This window comes from Lissotriton helveticus, chromosome 3_2 (genome assembly GCF_964261635.1).
Source record: "Lissotriton helveticus chromosome 3_2, aLisHel1.1, whole genome shotgun sequence".
NCBI classification, from domain to species: Eukaryota; Metazoa; Chordata; class Amphibia; order Caudata; family Salamandridae; genus Lissotriton; species Lissotriton helveticus.
In genome coordinates this window covers 257,873,387-257,891,286 of record NC_136062.1, presented here as the reverse complement: position 1 = coordinate 257,891,286, position 17,900 = coordinate 257,873,387, and the positions used below count along the sequence as shown (strand labels likewise).

The 17,900-nt window shown below is 44.0% G+C and overlaps 2 long non-coding RNA genes across 2 annotated transcripts in view; one reads left to right on the top strand and one right to left on the bottom strand.

Annotated features, from left to right (window-relative positions):
- The window catches only part of LOC144826287 (uncharacterized), a 195,781-nt gene that overhangs the window by 30,857 nt on the left and 147,024 nt on the right, over window positions 1-17,900 (top strand). The window lies entirely within an intron of this gene.
- The window catches only part of LOC144826286 (uncharacterized), a 485,735-nt gene continuing 475,367 nt past the window's right edge, over window positions 7,533-17,900 (bottom strand). Inside the window, exon 3 of the long non-coding RNA XR_013609760.1 lies at window positions 7,533-7,652. This is a non-coding gene — a long non-coding RNA (uncharacterized LOC144826286). The remainder of the gene's footprint in view (window positions 7,653-17,900) is intronic.

Sequence of the window (17,900 nt, the reverse complement as noted above, 5' to 3'; positions counted from 1 at the left end):
CCAGTTGGATCCCATGGCATGAAGGACATTTGAGGAGATATAGCTATCGATCTACCCCGTGCTCTGCGCCAGTGAAACCTACTAATTACGTTTGATTTAAACTCTGTGGTTATCGTTATACTTTTGCAAAGTACATATCTTGCATTCCTAATGGTATTTTTGTCTTTTTGGTCTTGTTTTAACCCCTTTACTGCGGCGGCTATTCCGCCGCAGTGCTAAGGGGGCGGGGCGGCGGCCGCATGCTGGTGACGGAACCGCTCCGTCACCAGCGTCGGTTGAGCTGTGCTCGTGACGGAGCGGTTCCGTCACGGCCCGCCCCGCTCAATAGAACCCTCAGCGCATGCGCGGAATTCGCGCCGCGCATGAGCGTTCTATCGAGCTGGGCGGGCCATGACGGAACCGCTCCGTCATCAGCACAGCGCACCCGTAGCTGATGACGGAGCGGTTCCGTCATCAGCATGGAACAGGTTAAAGAGTAAAGGACATACTATTTCTCTAACTCTGCTTGGAGTCTTTTTGTGGTGTTTTTATTTGGAGTCTTTTTGTGGTGTTTTCACTGCATTACTATTTGTTGTGTTGCACAACTACTTTACACATTGCCTCTTTAGTTTATCCTGACTGCTCTGTGCCAAGGGCAAGCACAGGTAAACTTTTAGTGTATACTTCACTTACCCTGATTAGTTTGGTGGTTCTGGCCTGGCCTGGGTGCATACCTCAGCTAACCAGGAACCCCATTTCTAACAGCAAACGAATGTCAGTGTCCAATCAAAAATGAATCTATTTACCAGCGCTATTTTCAGTTTTCTCACGTAAAAATTTAGATAACTCCTTAGGCTGCCATTACCATTAGCGCCAAATTTAGAAACTCATAGCTTTGTGGTTGTTGTAATTTGAACTATTAAATAGCAGTTAACTAGTCTTCATTACAAGTTACGTTGCCCCAATGTACCCGAACCTACACGCCTCCTCTCCCTTCCTCCCTGACTTTGTCTTTGAACTACATACCCCACTTGACTTCTTTTTTTTGCACTTTAATTCACGCTTCCGGGGTCACTTTCATGGACTTCATGACTTTTTATCTTTTGCCCTGCCTGCCATTTTGTTGATGTTCTATGCCGTTTTCCCCCGACCCAGACCCGCCATATTGTCGAACCTTCATCCTTTACTCTTTTCTCGTGTTCCCCCTTGACGATCCTCAAACCTTTTTCTGATTTGCCTTTTCTTCATCCCCTCGTATCACCCAACCTCTCTCATTACACTACTTTTGCCCCCTTTACCTTCCCTCCCCCTTTTTGATTTTCCCACCTCCCGTTAATTTCCATGTAACTGTCTTTCACGTTACTGTTCTTTGACTGGCGTTTCCATATGTTATCATTATGTAACTTATTTAAACTTGTAACTTGCAAACTCGCTCTGGTGTAACCTATTGTAAAGCGCTCTGATACCTACGGGTCTAGCCAGCGCTATATAAAACTCATTAAATAAATAAAATGAATAAATAAGTGAAATCTCTGTATTTCCCCACCGTGGATTTATCATTATGTGAGATATCGGTAAATCTGGAGACCTGGAAATAAATGGGTATACAAGTTTTTGGGGAAAAGCATGTGGAAATATGTATTTTGCACAGACCCTGCATAATGTCTCCCAGCAATTCATATGGAGTTTTAGGCTGCTTTTAACAGCGTAAACGCCCATGTGAAATAATTTTTTTTAATACCGATGGGCTTGGTGAATACTGTTGCCAAGCACACCTGACACACTGATGGGCCACACTATAAAGAGGGCTAAATGTGACCTCCTTACAAAACTGATCCAAGGGTTTGCCCTCAACACTCAAAGTAGTCAGTTCCAATGCTACACAGTCAGGCGAAAGTGATGCCAGGACAATGTGAGTTTTTATGTAGATACTGGTCTGATAAAGTAACTGAACACAAACAGGGCTTCAAACTATTCTTATATAATTTTGTGCAAATGGTTCTTACATGCACTAATAACAAATAATGTGATGCAAGTCTGGCATCTTGCTCCAGAATTTGTAAAATCATTTTCAGAACAATCAATAGAAACATTTGCACCCTTAGAGGCTAGTAAATTATGTAAGATGATTCATTTAAGAAGCAGAAACCTCTAATGCAGTGAAGCAATTTGACTGTGAATGCCAGCTGCAGTAGCCTCGGTACAATCAGATGCTGCAACAATGTTCTTTTTACAAACAGAAATGAAGCCATATTTCATAATTTCAATGTCAAACATAAAAAAGGGATTTCAGTTGATAGAATGTTTACATTTCCTCTGCTGTTACTATGTGGCACCTCAACAGTCCGTGTCTTAACAAAGAGTCAGCCAGTTGAAGTACATGGAGCTCACAGCGCATACATTGAGCGCCAGTATACCCTCGCAGGCAATAGTGCACTTTACAAAAACTCATAACATAACATCAACTTCAAACAAATATAAATATATAGATTGACAGACCAGAATCGTACTTTGTGTGACTGTAGTGTGGAGGGCGGGGACAAGATGGCGGCCATACCAAATGCATCAAACTGATATCTGAGCGAGGCCCGATATAACTCATCATAATTCTGAATAATCCTGCTCACCACCTCCTGCATTCCTGCAGATTAACCCTCCGCCACGCCTATTGCGGGCTGCCACAACTGAAGTGTAGCTAGCAAGCGTGAGAACATTGGGCAGAGTGTCACAGCCTGAGAAGAGAGGCGCTCACAAGAGCCACCTGATGAGCCTCCACCAACAAACACAACCCGAAATGGGAGACAAACATCACAACTGTCAGGAGGGCCAGTGCAAGGGTGGAATGTGACCCTGTTGGCCCCCGTGTGGAGTTGCAGCCCTCACAAGAACTGCCAGGTAAGATGTTGCCAACAAAACACAACCTGAAGTGGAAGAGGATCCAGCAGAGGGGTGCGGCCCGAGGAGAACAGTGCTCGCAGGTACCTCCTAGCAAGCCACTGCCATACAAACACAGCCCGAGGCAAGAGCAATGCGCTACTGATGTTAAAAGAGCCCCAAAGCTACAGTGAGCCATGACCAGGGTAGGATGTGACCCCATCAGCCTCCTTGTTAAGCACACCCCTGGTGAGCATTCCAGGTGGAAGCAGTAAGTGGACCTCACAGGAATAGGGATACCTGTCGAGGCCTGGACCCAACCACACCCAGGTTTCAACCCCATTTGGACTGTTAGTGCTGCCGTTGACTGCATGATCAAGGAGGCTACAGAGCACACAGCAGAATTACAATTGCAAGCAGAAGACTCTGAAGGGAGATCTAGATGCAACAACATGTGATTCATGGGGTTTTCCAAATGTGCTGAGGGCCCAAATATGGTACTCTTTCTTGAGCAGAACCTGATGAACACCATCTTATAGTGAAGGATTGGCCGATAGGGCAATCAGGCAGTGCCTGATGGGCTGGTGTGACTGGTCAGCATGTAGGCCATTTTTTGGGCTGATTGTGGGCCTGGTTTTGGGTTTGGTGGCCCAGTTTTTACTATTGGTTTTCCAGATATTGCCACAAATATTGCTTGTATCAAGTACAAGTACATGCACTCTCCCCTACCTTCCTAATTCAAAACTTCCCAGATTTGGAATCGTAGGTGACTTTTGCTCACTAATGGGGGGGCCACTTTTATTTGGTGCCTGAGCCCATTTTTGTTCCCAGTTTGGCTTTGCCATCTTAGTAGGCAAGGCCCCAATTGAAAGACAATGTGCTATCCCAAGACAACCTCTTCATTTATTGCGTGCATGCTCAACTACAGAGATACGGACCTTATTTTGTAACTATTCAGAACCAAGGGCCACTGTCAGTTTGAAGTCATGGTAATCACGGCCTGCCCAGACTACACAGCAACAGTTGTGCCTCATGGGCTTGAAATATGCAGTTCAGCCGCGGGCCGTGGAGGGAGTTACGGTGGGGCAGGGAGGCGGGGAGGGGGAGGGGCGGGGTGGAGGGTGCTAAAAACAGGCATATGGATCATTGCAGGTAAGTACACAATTTAATTAATAAAACGAAATTCGTAGCGCGCACTGCATGGCAAAAAGCAATGCTGTGCGCACTAGGAATTTCGTTTTATTAATTAAATTGTGTACTTACCTGCAAAGATCCATATGCCTGTTTTTAGCACCCTCCACCTCGCCCCTCCGCCTCCCTGCCCCACCGTAACTCCCTCCACGGCCCGCGGCTGATGCAGTTCTCTTCCCTGCTAAGCTACGAGTGGTGGAGGGTGACAAGTCAAGTTTTTTACAAACTCTAGAGGTGCTTTGGGCTTTGCTGCACTCAAATGGAGTAGAGATGCCGCCTGCAGGTGAGCCACATGGAAGATGTGAAATAGTAAACCAAAGAGTCGCCCACCGAAGATCAGCCAGCCATTGCAAGGGTGCAAGTGGTAGCTCATGAATTAGAACTCAATAGAAACCCTTCAGATGTCTCGACATCTGACCATGGATAAGACTTTGACTCAGGCCCCAATAGGTCCTAAAGGTATGGAGCGGTGAGTCGTGAAGGCTCGATACAAACACTCTGTTTGTCGGATGATATAGACAGAGTGGGTGTCCTCAACACTGATCCCAACTAGTACATGCAGGTGTGGTGGCTTGGGATGGCAGCTATTGACTGTGCCGTAAGAGTTTCACGGTGTTGCATGTCCACATTGGGGACTTCTCTAAAGGGGCTTCATAACACCTATAAAACACCCCCTAAAATTATAGAAATTGAACATAAAACACTTTATCGAATGTTGAATGTTTATGTATGTATGTACTGCACTTGATGGCAGAGCTTACACTGAATGCCATGTGGGGGAAGGGAGTTGGGAATGTTGATGTTTATGTTATTAAAATCATGGTTGTGGCACAATGTAGATTGGAGTAAATGGCACACAGGGACGTGTTGAGGCGTGTGACCTTGTAGCAAAACCTAGGCCCGTGGAGGGAATCATGCATTATTTTGTAGCAGTCAGTGGGACCTATACACAGGAAGCGGCAGGGTTTATGCCTCTCAGAGACCCATCGGGCCAAGATTGAGCAAGACACTTCCAATATCAGCACAAGATCGAAGAACTACAGAGACTCTAATTCTGAAACACAATATGCTGACATAGAACAAATTGAGCTTGGTGCAACCAAAACTACAGGAGCTATGTAGGAGATGGAGGGGTCAGATTTATGGTACACCATTCACACAGGGCATAATAATCTGGATTTCACTGGATGTCCCATTTGTGGTGGAGACCAACAGAGTAGACCCACCATGTAGATATGTAGTGATAGAAAGACAACTAAATAGAGAACCATTGAGGCTAATGGCAATTTACGCTCCAAACACCAATTACTCAGATGTTCCTGATCAGCTGACACAAGGGTGACTATATATTCCACAGGTGCTTTGTCTCTTGTGAGGGAATTTTAATTGTGTCCCTGATGAAGAGGTAACAAACTATCACCCATGGCGATAGTTACATGCCATAGAATGACACAACATTTTCAACATTGGATACAATGCAGATGAGCACATGCTGTGTGGAGGATGTTGCATCCTACCCTCAAAGAAAATTATTCTACTCCCCAGTTCTCAACATTCAACACATGTCTGGATCTGTTCTTCTATAGTATCACACTGTGCTCATGAATACTGGATACATCGTACCTTGCAAAAATTATTTCAGAACAGTGCCTATTAAAAATGGTGCTCTAATGAGGCAGGGGGTGAGTACAAATTCCAAACTGAAAGCTCCAAACTGAGACTCTGCATGATACACCCTTCTGAGAAGCTTTAGGGACACACAGTACAATATTTTAATTAAAATGAGGGATTAACTGCATCCAGTCCCACAGAATGAGAGGTCTTCAAAGTAGTAAATTGCGGCACTGCATTAACATCACATGGGGCGATAAACAGACTTCAGTCAAAAACATCACAGACACTGAACATGAAATGTGCCCATGGGAAACTGTGTCACCAACACAGACTGCACTGAGGTGGCGACTACGAGAACTTCGATGCACACACAATGAACGGAGCGACACGATAGGGAAGTTTAGCCATAGGGAGTACATGGGGAGAGAGCTGGACCTATGTTGGCATTGTTGTTTAGAGGTGAAACAGTGCACCCATGATAAGGCACATCAGATTTGCAGACGGCGACAGCCAATACTCAAGTAGGCAGACATGCTGCCTTTGTCAATTACTAATGTGCTCTGTAGGTAAAGAGCCCGCGGTCCGCTACAGACTGCTTATTCGAATATTACTATCTCCCAAATTAATACATTTCAATTCAATGAGCTTGAGGAGCCCCTGCAAGTCCAAGAAGTCAGCACAACCATAGCCCAGATGTAAGAAATACAACTCTGGGAGCGTATGGTCTACCCATGGACTTTTACTCAAGATACAGAGTACAAGTCATACCAAAAATGCTACAGGCTTATGAGGTGGTGAGAGCGGTACCCAGGCTCCCAGAATTCCTAAGAGAAGCACCAATAGTTGTACTGACAAAGCCAAGATGTGACCTATCTAATGTGCGATCATACAGGCCATTATCTATCCTCAATTTACATTATAAGATATTGGGGACGATACTGGCAAACAGATTGCTTTCCGTGGTGTGCATGCTGCATCACAGGGCCATGGAATGGAGCATAAATGCATTTGGTGGGCATGTGATACGCAGATGACACCACAGAAACACATGTCTGCCACAATGTTTATAGCAAATGTTTGGAAAAGAAACAGAAAATCAGCTTTCAATATTCTGAGAACAATATCATAGAGTCCAGATAATAATAGTCTAAGATTAGATCATTGTATGAAACTGGATGAGACTCTGCATCTTACAGAAGTTCTGTGCGGAAGTGGGAAAATATCTGCTTTGGGAAAGAAATTTCTATATTAGACATTTTTTCCTTTCACTTTAGATTTTATATATTACAATTTGTGTTAAGGCTTCCCCTAGGCTAGGCACCCTTTTGTAATATTATCTCTTGTAAATGTGTCAACACTCTACAGCTTACATGCAGGCATTTTCTGTTCTTTTTTTGAAGAACCACATACAAGGTATATTTTTCTACTATTGAAAAAACACTATTTTCCTAAATGCAAGTCTGTACTCTTATATATTAAGTCCACTCAGTCTATAAATATTTGCTTCGTCATAGTGACAGCAACAATTAGGGCAAGGAATCGTCTATATGTGAGAACCACAGATTAGGTATATTTTTCTACTATTAAAAAACACTCCTTTCTTCAGTGCAAGTTTGTACTCTTGTATATTAAGTCTCCCCATTCTATAAATATTTGTTTCTCCATAGTGACAGCGACAATTAGGGCAAGGAATATTGGGGACATTTTTCAGTGCTATAGTTGTTGCATGATAAATGTCTTGACATTGTGATTTCACATCTGTAATTGATGTTATGGTTAACACTCCTACATGTGTTTTTATTTTGCATTTTATGGAACTTGAATTTAAATAAATCAAGTTTTGTATACTTATTTAAACAATTTTGAATACTCACTTTCACTTGCGTGTGCCAGACATCCAGCATGTGTTCAGACATCAGGGGAGAGGTTTCTTTGGCACTGATAAGTCGATTCTTGTTCTGTTATTGTTTTGAAGAGTCTGTTGGTGCTATAGACTGGAAAAGAAGAAAAGAGACTAATGAATGATGGTCGCTGAGTCACTTCTTCCCCACTTAACAAATCGACTGCCAGGTGAAGTACCTGTAACTCACAATACATACTGAGTAATATATACACTTCAGCTGATTTGATTCAAAGCAAATAATAAGTCACTTCAATTTACAAGAGTTATTTCTATAAAGAGTGGCAGCTAACTCTGATACTTAAATAGCCACAATGATTATGTATATAAATTACTGCTATATTTTTAACGTCAACACAGTGTGAAGAGTAACATGTATATATATTTAGATTGTTACATATTCTTCAAGTATGTTTGGTACTTCTGTGGCTGAAGCGAGTGCAGTGTTTTAGGATAAGGTTTATCCATATGGTTGAAGGCTAATGCTGATGAAAGCGCCATTGATCATATTATTCATGCAGGAACCATGGCAGCATTGCATTATGACCTTCCTATGAACAGTGCCTTTTGCCAAGCTTCCCGCCGATACCTTCTTCACCCCTATCTTTACAGCACAATTTTGTCTCCCTTTTTACGTTTTGCCTTCACATCGCTGGCGCTGAGCTTGCGAAGTCTTTTGAATTTAAAGAAAAAATCTTTAAAAAGCTTATAGTCTGCCCTAAATTTATTCGTATGCTTATCACTCTGTATTCCTTGTTTGCTGTTGCTTGAAGCATGTTATTACATGTTGTGTTCATCTTTCTCTTTGTGTGTTTTCTTATCAGTGGAGCTTGGACCAAGTACTCCCTTTGAACTTTTCCTCCTCCTTTTATGGCACTACTTTTGCTTTGTGATTGATCATGTTTGGCAACCGCACCACCCGTATGTATTGGAGTGCTTTACATTAGCAACAGTTCCTTTACACAAGGGCACATTCACTTTTGTAGGCACATAGAGATTAAGTGATTTGTCCACAATCAAGGATGTTAAGCCAACATCGCAACTTAAATCCGGTTTCCCAGATCCACTGTCAGCAGCTCTGGCCTGTATGCCACATCCTTTCCCAAGAGGACACCACTTTGTCTGCTTAGACTCAGCCTCAGATCTATATTTAGTGATTACAGCCAAATCACTTATACTTCTCGTGGCAGCCCGCATTTGCTGTTGGTTGTCCGCCCACCACCCGCCCTTCCCTGCTTGCCCCACTGAACTCCATTAGACAGATACTCTCCCAGACCACAACTCTGCTTTTTCAAATATTTTGGGGTGAAATTTTATATAGCGCCAACACCAACCAAAAGAACTGGAGCACTCTACCTAAGCACCAGTTACTTTTTTTATGCAGTTCTATATAGCACCAGCACCACCCAAAGGTATTGGAGCACTTTATATTAACAGTAACTACATTTAACGAGGTTACCAGCAACTACATTTAACAAGGTTACCCTAAACTTAATCACTTTCTCTTTCTGTGGCAACCCGCATTTGCTGTTAGTTGCCCATCAACCGTCGGTTGCTGTTGGCCCACGCCGAACTACCGTTGCACATATTCCTTCTTCCCCCAGATCCCCTATTGGAGTGCCCTAGAAAAGCACCAGATACTTTTTTGTGCAGTTTTATTTTGTCTTAAAAATAGTTCTGCTCATTTCTAGAAAACAGATCTCAACGAATTCTAACCAATCATAACATATCACATGCCGGTCCATATTGGCGTTCCCCAAGTTTCATCACTTTCCTCCACCCTGTTTAATTTTCACATGGAACCCCTGATTGAAATCCTCAAATGCTCTAACAGCTTGTACCATATGTACGCTGATGATTCGCAATTGTATATGAAGATTACCTCTGCTGATGACATCAGCGCTCTCAATAACATCTTGAACAATACTCAACACTGGTTAACTCTTAACCGCCACAAACTTAACGCCCTCAAAATCGAATTCCTACTAATCTAGTCACCCAACCACACCTCTAACAACAAAGACTGACTCCCACTACTCACTGCCTTGAACTTTACCCCACATATCGTTGGTTCAGCAAAATCCCTAGGGATAACACTAGACAACAACCTCTCCACGCTGAATGACATAAGCTCCACAACAAGAGGAGCGAATTTCCATTACCACATTTTAAGAAAACTAAAGCCTTTCCTGCCCAATGCAGATCTCAAGATGGCTGTTCAGGCTCTCATGTTCAGGCTCTCGTGGTTTCCAAAATGGACTATGAGGTTGCTACCCTTGTTGGCTTACCGAAAATAAAACTAGCACTGCTGAGGGCTACCTTCAATGCGCTGCATGGCTCATCACAGGCATAAAGAAAAATGATCACATCAACCCGGCCCTCCACTCTCTGAACTGGCTACCCTACGAATCTAGGATCCACCTCAAAATAGCATCCCTGACGTACAAAGCCATCCACCACAACACTCCGTGGCTCAGAAACTGGTTCTATCTGGAAGGAACAGAGCTTCTCGTAGTTCATGCTCCATACTATTGAACCCCAAAAATTTCACAAAAAGAAAACTTATAAGAGAACTTTCTCCAGAATTGCCCCCCAAAATTTTAACTTTCTTCTGCCATGATCATCCCTTCATTCGCTCTTTTCAAAAACAAAGTAAAAATGAATCTACTGAAAAATCTCCTTCCTATCTGTGTCAATTTGATTTAATTGCTGGTGTTTTGATTATGTCTCTTTGTATTATATTTTCACACTGTATATTATTTAATTTGTTTAATTTTAAGTTTTTTTCTCTTAGTTTAGCGTCAGGTTCCAACCTATGATTCAATATTTTTCTCCCTCTATAATTGATGCTATCTTGTAAGTTGTACAGCACACTTAAACTAACATTTTTGTCTTGTTTGCACTTTATAATACTTCATAAATAAATAAAATAAATAGTGGAAAACATCACTGGAAGGTAGTGGAACACTTTACATTAGCAACAGTTGCTTTACACAAGGACACATTAATTTTTGTAGGGTTGGGGAGATTAAGTGATTTCTCCTGAGTCAAGAATGTTAAGCCTATGCAAAACTCAAACCTGTTTTCCCGGCACCATAGTCGGCAGCTCTGGCTCTTATGCTACATCATCTCCTGAGCTTCGGCCTCAGTTCCACATTTTGTGCTTATGGGCAAATAACGTACTCTCCTCATTGGTGCCTGCATTTTATGTTGGTTGGTTTATCCACCTCCCACCCATTGCTGAACTCAATTGCACAGACCTCCCTCCTCCACCACCTCTGTTTTTCAAATTTTTTGTGCCAACACCACCCGAAGATTTTTAAGAGCTTAACATAAGCACTAGTTCTTTTTTTGTGCAGTTTTATATAGCAGCAACACCACCCGAAGGTATTGGAGGGCTTTACATTAGCACCAGTTACTTTACACAAGGACACATTTTTTTTTGTAGGCACAGCAAGATTAAATGAATTGCATAAAATCAAGGATGTTAAGCCGACGTCGAAACTCGAACCTGGTTTACCAGCTCCATAATTGGCAGCTCTGGTCCTTACACCACATCCTCTCCTGAAAGGACCCCATACCATCTCCCTAGCCTTGGCCTCAGTTTCAAATTTTGTGATTACGGATTAATCACTTAACCTCCCCATTTTTAAACACAACAAGCATTGGCAAAGCCAGTAGGTTTCGCCTGTGCTGAATCTATTTTTTTTAGTTCTCAGCTGTACATGAACACCCTGCTAAGCTAGACATCACATTTGCTGTCTTGAAGAGACGTGTTATGTTCTATCAGTGGGCTTGTGGGCCACCAATCTCCGACTGTCATTCTCATTTTTTTTATGCCATTCGTCATGGCATACGGACATCACTCTATCTACTCTTTTTGGCCCTCCCATAGCGATTGGATCAAGTGCACGTCTCTCTACACTGCTCACTGTTTGCCTATTTTTCTTTGTTTTCAAGCACTCCATAGGAGTTCCTATGTTGTTAGGCTGCCTCCCTTGTACACTTACACACATACCACTACAATGCATGCATGTGTACATAAATAAATGCATTGGCAAAGTCCATAGATCTCAGGAATGCAAGTGCTATTAGCATTGTCAATGTGACTGTCTCTTAGCCATGTTGTCTAGCTGTTTAGCATGGCTGAAAGTTACTGAAAAAGGAGCTATGATTCGCCCAGTGCAGGCCACGCCAGAGAGCTTTTTTGTGTTAGGAGGGGCAGGACAATAAACTCAACATGAGTGGTGAAGAGATTCAGAGTCTGCTCAACAAACTGTGATTCTGGGCTTTCAGTGACTTTCAGCCAAGCTTAACATCAGATGTGCTGCTAGACAACATCGCTGATATACATTCACAATGAAAAGGCCAATAGCTCAGGCAATGCTGAAATGTAGTGGCTTTGCCAATGCTTGTCTTCATAACAAGTCAGTATACTCTAACAAAATCTTCGGGTTATGCAAATAATATTATAGGCAGTGCCATTTTAAATGTGGCATTGTCAAGAAAATTATACATCTCTCAAAGATGTTTATTAACACCTTGCGTGCTGCCGTCGGCCGTTGGCCGACAGGAGCACTACCTCGCTAGTGCTGCCGTCGGCCAACGATCGACGCATCCCCGCCCACCTAATAGAACACCCGCACCGTGGCAGAAAAACCGCCGCGGTTAAGGCGTTAATATCTGACACATTTCACCCTATACATGTTTTGTGTTTTGGTTGTGAGTGTTATTTTTTTAGAGTAACTTGAGCGGAAGGAAGCAAATAGTAAAACACCTCTGTGCCACGGTGAGTAAAGTCAAGCATTAGCAAAGCCAATAGGTTTCGCCTACTATCTGCGGCATGGCCCTCTTTTTTTTTAACTTTAAGTTATATTGCACAGCGGCTCAATTACTCTGCAATATATAAAAAAACACAAACATTAACAAAGTCAATAGAATTCGCATAGGCGAAACGTTCAGCTTTGCCAATGCTTGTTTAGTGGGCCACAGATTCAACAATGCTGGACGGCATCCGAGTATAAGGATCTGTTAGCCAGCCACAAGTAGGCAGATACCTATAGTTGTGGCTAGAATATGTGTAGGAGGCAGGGTCGAACTGTGACAAAAAAAAGTCTGAGCACCAAACTTAGGGGCCTATTACGATTGTGGTTTTTCCGCATCCTCCGGGCCGGCGCCACCGCCGACCCGGAGGATGCGGAAAAACCGCAGCGGACCCACCAAAGACCCACCGCCACATTAGGATGGCTGGTGGGTCCTGGTTTCCATCCGCAGCTTTTCCGCCGCGGTTGGCTTACAACCGCGGCGGAAAAGCTCTAATATGGTGGTGGTGTCTCTCAGACACCGTCCGCCATATTAGGAAGGGCTTTAAAAAATGCTTTTCCGCGGCAGGTTTTCCGCCGTGGAAAAGCATGTGTAACTTCACTGCGGGGGCCTGTTGCGGGCCCCCTGGGTGAAGGGGGGTGCACATGGGGGGGTACCTATGGTACCCCCCTGCATTTGTATGCAGAAATCGGCAGGCACCGCACGGTGCCTGCCGCTTTCTGCATACAAATGCAATGCATGAATTTTTACCATTGCGGCGGATGCAGCTTGAAGCCGCACCCGCCGCAATGGTAAAAATAGAGGATGTGACCGCCAGGGTGGCGGTCACATCCTAATTGCACTGGAGGGAATTGCGCAGGCAATGCCGAGGTTCCCTCCTACTCTATGGTGGCGAACGGACTCAGGTCCGTCCGCCATCCTAATCGGCCCCTAAAAGTGCCATTTGTGAACCAGATCGATAAAGGAAATGGCCCACATTTGGAAATCAGGCCAGTTTTTAACTTGTAAAGACACGCTTTAAAGGTTTTTGCAAGGTATGAGAGACTACATTCATTTGTTTTTGTTACAGGCAATGTGTGTGGTAATATCAGGGAAATCAACAACAAAATCCGATCCAGGAGACCATAAAACAGGTCTATAAACTGCTAAAAAACGGCACACACAGTGATCTCTCAGACCAGCCCATCATACAATGCCTGTTTGCCGTATAGGCAAGTTCTATGCTGGCAGGAGGATGGTGGTGCCCACCACTGATGTTTGTATCCAGTGTTGCAACACTTGCATCTGAAGGACAAGTGTCTCTTCAACAAAAAGAACTGGAGACAGCATGCTCTGTTTCTATCCATGTACTATATGTGTTTTTGTGTGTGAGCGATGCTTGCAATACCTCTGACCATGTTCTGTGTGCCTGAAGGTGGCTTGTACTGCACTGTCCATACTGGTCATGAGTGTGGCAGATAAGAGTGTACCATTGGTGCATGGCCCATACGTAGGCCAGCCTGGCCATTCTTTGGGTAGGAAGAAACCTGCAATATTGCTTCCTTTTTAGTGCATCCATGGAAAACTTTACTTCTGGTGTCTATGTGCTATACTTGTTCAATGTGTGTGTAAAGGTTTCACAGTTCTTGTCTGTTCTAAAGCTGTTTTACAAATGGAATCATGGTCTGCTGCTACATCAGCTGTAAATGGTTGTGGGAGGGAGTGATTATTTACTTGTTGGGTTGTCCTTAACTTTTATGTGACAGCATTGACAGGTTTTTAGTGTTATTGTCCATGTAATGAGACTACTTGTGTACAAGTTCTGGGTGTTCCGGGGTGAAGCCTCCACTGCCACGATGGTGCATTTGGGTGTGATTAAGAGATGTCTTCACTTCTTTTACTCATACTGAACATTTTCCCTGCGAGAAATGCTTGAGGCACTGCTGCTACCTGTGTTAGAGCGTGGTGTGAACCACATCTGCTCTGCATAAGGATGGTTACTCTTCTGCTACCCAGTAAGTACCTGTTCAGTCAGTTCTGAGAAGTCTAACCTGCAGTGGCAGATGGTATTTTAAAGGAAATTACCATTGTTGCTATCTTTGCTGTTAATGGTCAGTGGGTGTGTGAGGGAATCTGATGAGTGCACGAGGACATCTTCTAATTCATCAGCTGTAAGTAAATACCATCCAAAGATAGGGCGTGTACAACACTTCAGAAACCACAGCTGTTCATGTTCTGTCTTTGGGAGGAATGCTCCTATTGAGTTCTGTTTTATGTGGCAGGTAGAATATTGTTCTGACACTGCCCAGACTACAAAGAGAAGGAGAAATAAACAAGCATTGGAAATGCAATAGGGCTCGCATTAGGAAAGTTTGAGCTATTGGTCTTATAAATGATTTTTTTAAATGTATGTGTTATTTTTTCAAATAGTTAAATTAATAGCTTTGTCATTTAAAATGCCAATAGTTAGAACTTTCGCAAATGTGACACCTATAGCATTTGTAATGCAACATGTTTTGTATTTACGTGACTTAGATTTATTTATATTACAAATAACAATGCTTTTAATTTTTTTAAATAATTAATACTTAAATAATTTATTTAATTTTTAATGGCAATAGTTTACATTTTTGTAAATAACTTTTGTGAAGATTATGTTCAGTGTTTTTTATTGTGACGAAAATCCAAGAACAGAAGTGAAATATTAACATCTTTTTGTGATTTGTAATAAAGCGGGAAAGCTTGAAAACAGCTTGAAACATTGAAAGAACATATTTGAACCAGAGATGCTGTGGTGGTGCTGAGTGATGCTTTTGCGCTGAGTGATGCTGTTGTTGCGCTGAGTGATGTTGTAGTTGCGCTGAGTGATGCTGTGGTTGCGCTGAGTGATGCTGTGGTTGCGCTGAGTGATGCTGTGGTTGCGCTGAGTGATGCTGTGGTTGTGCGCTGAGTGATGCTGTGGTGGTGCTGAGTGGTGCTGTGGTGGTGCTGAGTGGTGCTGTGGTGGTGCTGAGTGGTGCTGTGGTGGTGCTGAGTGATGCTGTGGTGATGCTGTGGTGGTGCTGTGGTGGTGCTGAGTGATACTGGGGTGGTGCTGAGTGATCCTGGGGAGGTGCTGTGGTGGTGCTGAGTGATGCTGTGGTGGCGCTGCGGGATGCTGTGGTGATGCTGTGCTGAGTGGTGCTGTGGTTGTGCTGTGGTGGTGCTGAGTGATGCTGTGGTGGTGCTGAGTGATGCTGTGGTGGTGCTGAGTGATGCTGTGGTGATACTGAGTGATGCTGTGGTGGCGCTGAGTGGTGCTGTGGTGATGCTGAGTGGTGCTGTGGTGGTGCTGAGTGATGCTGTGGTGGTGCTGAGTGGTGCTGTGGTGGTGCTGAGTGATGCTGTGGTGGTGCTGAGTGGTGCTGTGGTGGCGCTGAGTGGTGCTGTGGTGGTGCTGAGTGATGTGGTGGTTCCCCTGAGTGGTGCCCCTGAGTGATGTGGTGGTGTCCCTGAGTGATGTGGTGGTGTCCCTGGGTGATGTGGCGGTGTCCCTGAGTGATGTGGCGGTGTCCCTGAGTGATGTGGTGGTGTCACATATTTCCAATATTTGCACACTCAAAACAACTCTGAAGCAATGTGTAGTAAGTATACTAAAGATGTATGCTATAGCCATGACTCCAAATTAAAAAAAACACAAAGGGATTAATTTACTCTTGCTGGAGGAGGAAACGCCACAACCCGTTCTTTGGTACACAGAAAATGATCTTGTGAAGTTTTGTGTGCCTTGCAATATATGGGGGGTAAAACATAATAAAATTACAAAGATATTGCAGATTTCCTCAGGCTTGTACTTAACATCCAGCACTAATCTTATTTCCTCACATACGTTCACAGCGGGAAATCAAAACTAAATGAATGTATTTAATAACAGGGCAGAACTATGACGTTATTGGATAGAAACTAAATAATGTAACCAGCTGCAGCGCCAGAAGGATCATTTCCCAATCTCTTCCAAATAACGAAAGCAATATTTTTAGTGAAAATGTGCTCATCCGACCACCGAAGTCAGTTTAGCCTGGCCGGCTTGGCTGCCCTGCGCTACTTCCGGGTCTGGAATTAGGTAGTGCTGACCTGGTCAGGCCAATCAATATCTGTACTGCCAAAAAGACTGCAAACGCAGCAGCACAGAAAACAAGGGTCAGTCATCTTAGGTCAAGATCCTCCTGATATCTCAGTCAGCCAGCATCGTCGTAGAAAGTGAACTTTGGTAGGGTGAGTAATTGTAGTTGCTGCATTTATATAGCACTAACTACCGCTGACGAGGCATCGAAGCATTTTACCACAAGCAGCACCAGAACCCAATGCAGAAATCACAACATTCCGGGAAACCCTGTTTGTCTCTGAATTCGGACAATAAAATGCTGGAAAGGTGACCATAAAATGCTGGAGCGGTGACAGCAGGGGGTGGGGGGGCTCTTCTATTCTCACTAGAACTTCAAGTGAGTTGGGTCCCACAACCTGCCCTACAACAGATGTGCCTAATCAGGGTGCTGAGTTGATCTGTGATCCGAGGGCTTAGATGTCAGAAAGCCGAGCTGACCGCGCCCTTGTAACAAATCTAGTGCCTCTGAGAAGCGCTGGGCTGTGCGCCGTAAAAACGTCCTCTCAGTACACACATCACGATATGCCCAAGGAGGGGTGAGGGGGGCACCTCAAGCAGGCACTGTAAAACACGAGAGGGCTGCGGGAGGTGCATGGAGTGAAGAGGAGGGTGGGAAGGGAGGCGGGGAGGGAAGAAGGAAGGCGAGAGGCAAGAATGGAAATACCGCGAAACCAGGCGCCCTAAGTGAGTGACAAAATTCTTTCAAACGGAGCGCCATAATTAGCAGAGGACTGCTAATGCACGTTTAATCTAAGCCAGCAATTACATTTGGAGCTGAAGGCAAATGCAGGCTTACGTTGAAATAGTGGCGCATGGTATGGTAAGGACCTTCAAGTTACTTAATGTTTGCGGAGCGCAAACCGTGATTAATGGAGTAACATGAATAGTGAGGAATGAGGCAATGCGCTCACGGATAACGTGAAGACTGGCTTGAATAATTCAAGTGCAAGCCCAAATGCAGGCTTACATAAAAATAGTGGCGCGTGGTATGCTAAGAACATAGTGTTTGAAGGAGCGCTAACTGCGATAAATGGAGTACCACGTATCAGCGCAGTCGAGGATTACGTGATGAAAACAGCTAATGTGAAACCTACACTTATAATAGAAAGGGGCGCAAGGTCCGATAGAAAACTAACAAGAAGGGAAGAATACAGGAGAGTAAGGGTGACGAGTCGCATGGGGAGGAGAGACACCAGACACAGAGACAAAGTGAAAGCACGGCCGGCCGGCCGTGAATCTGAAAGTACGGCCGGCCGGCCGTGAATAATTAGGGGATGAGAAATGCGCTGACGGCTGCCTTTGAAGTGGTAATGCGAGGCAGGAAGGCAGGCGGCTGGTGGCATTGTGCACGAGCTTTTTAGGGCTTGCGCAATGACCTAAAAAGCACATGCACTG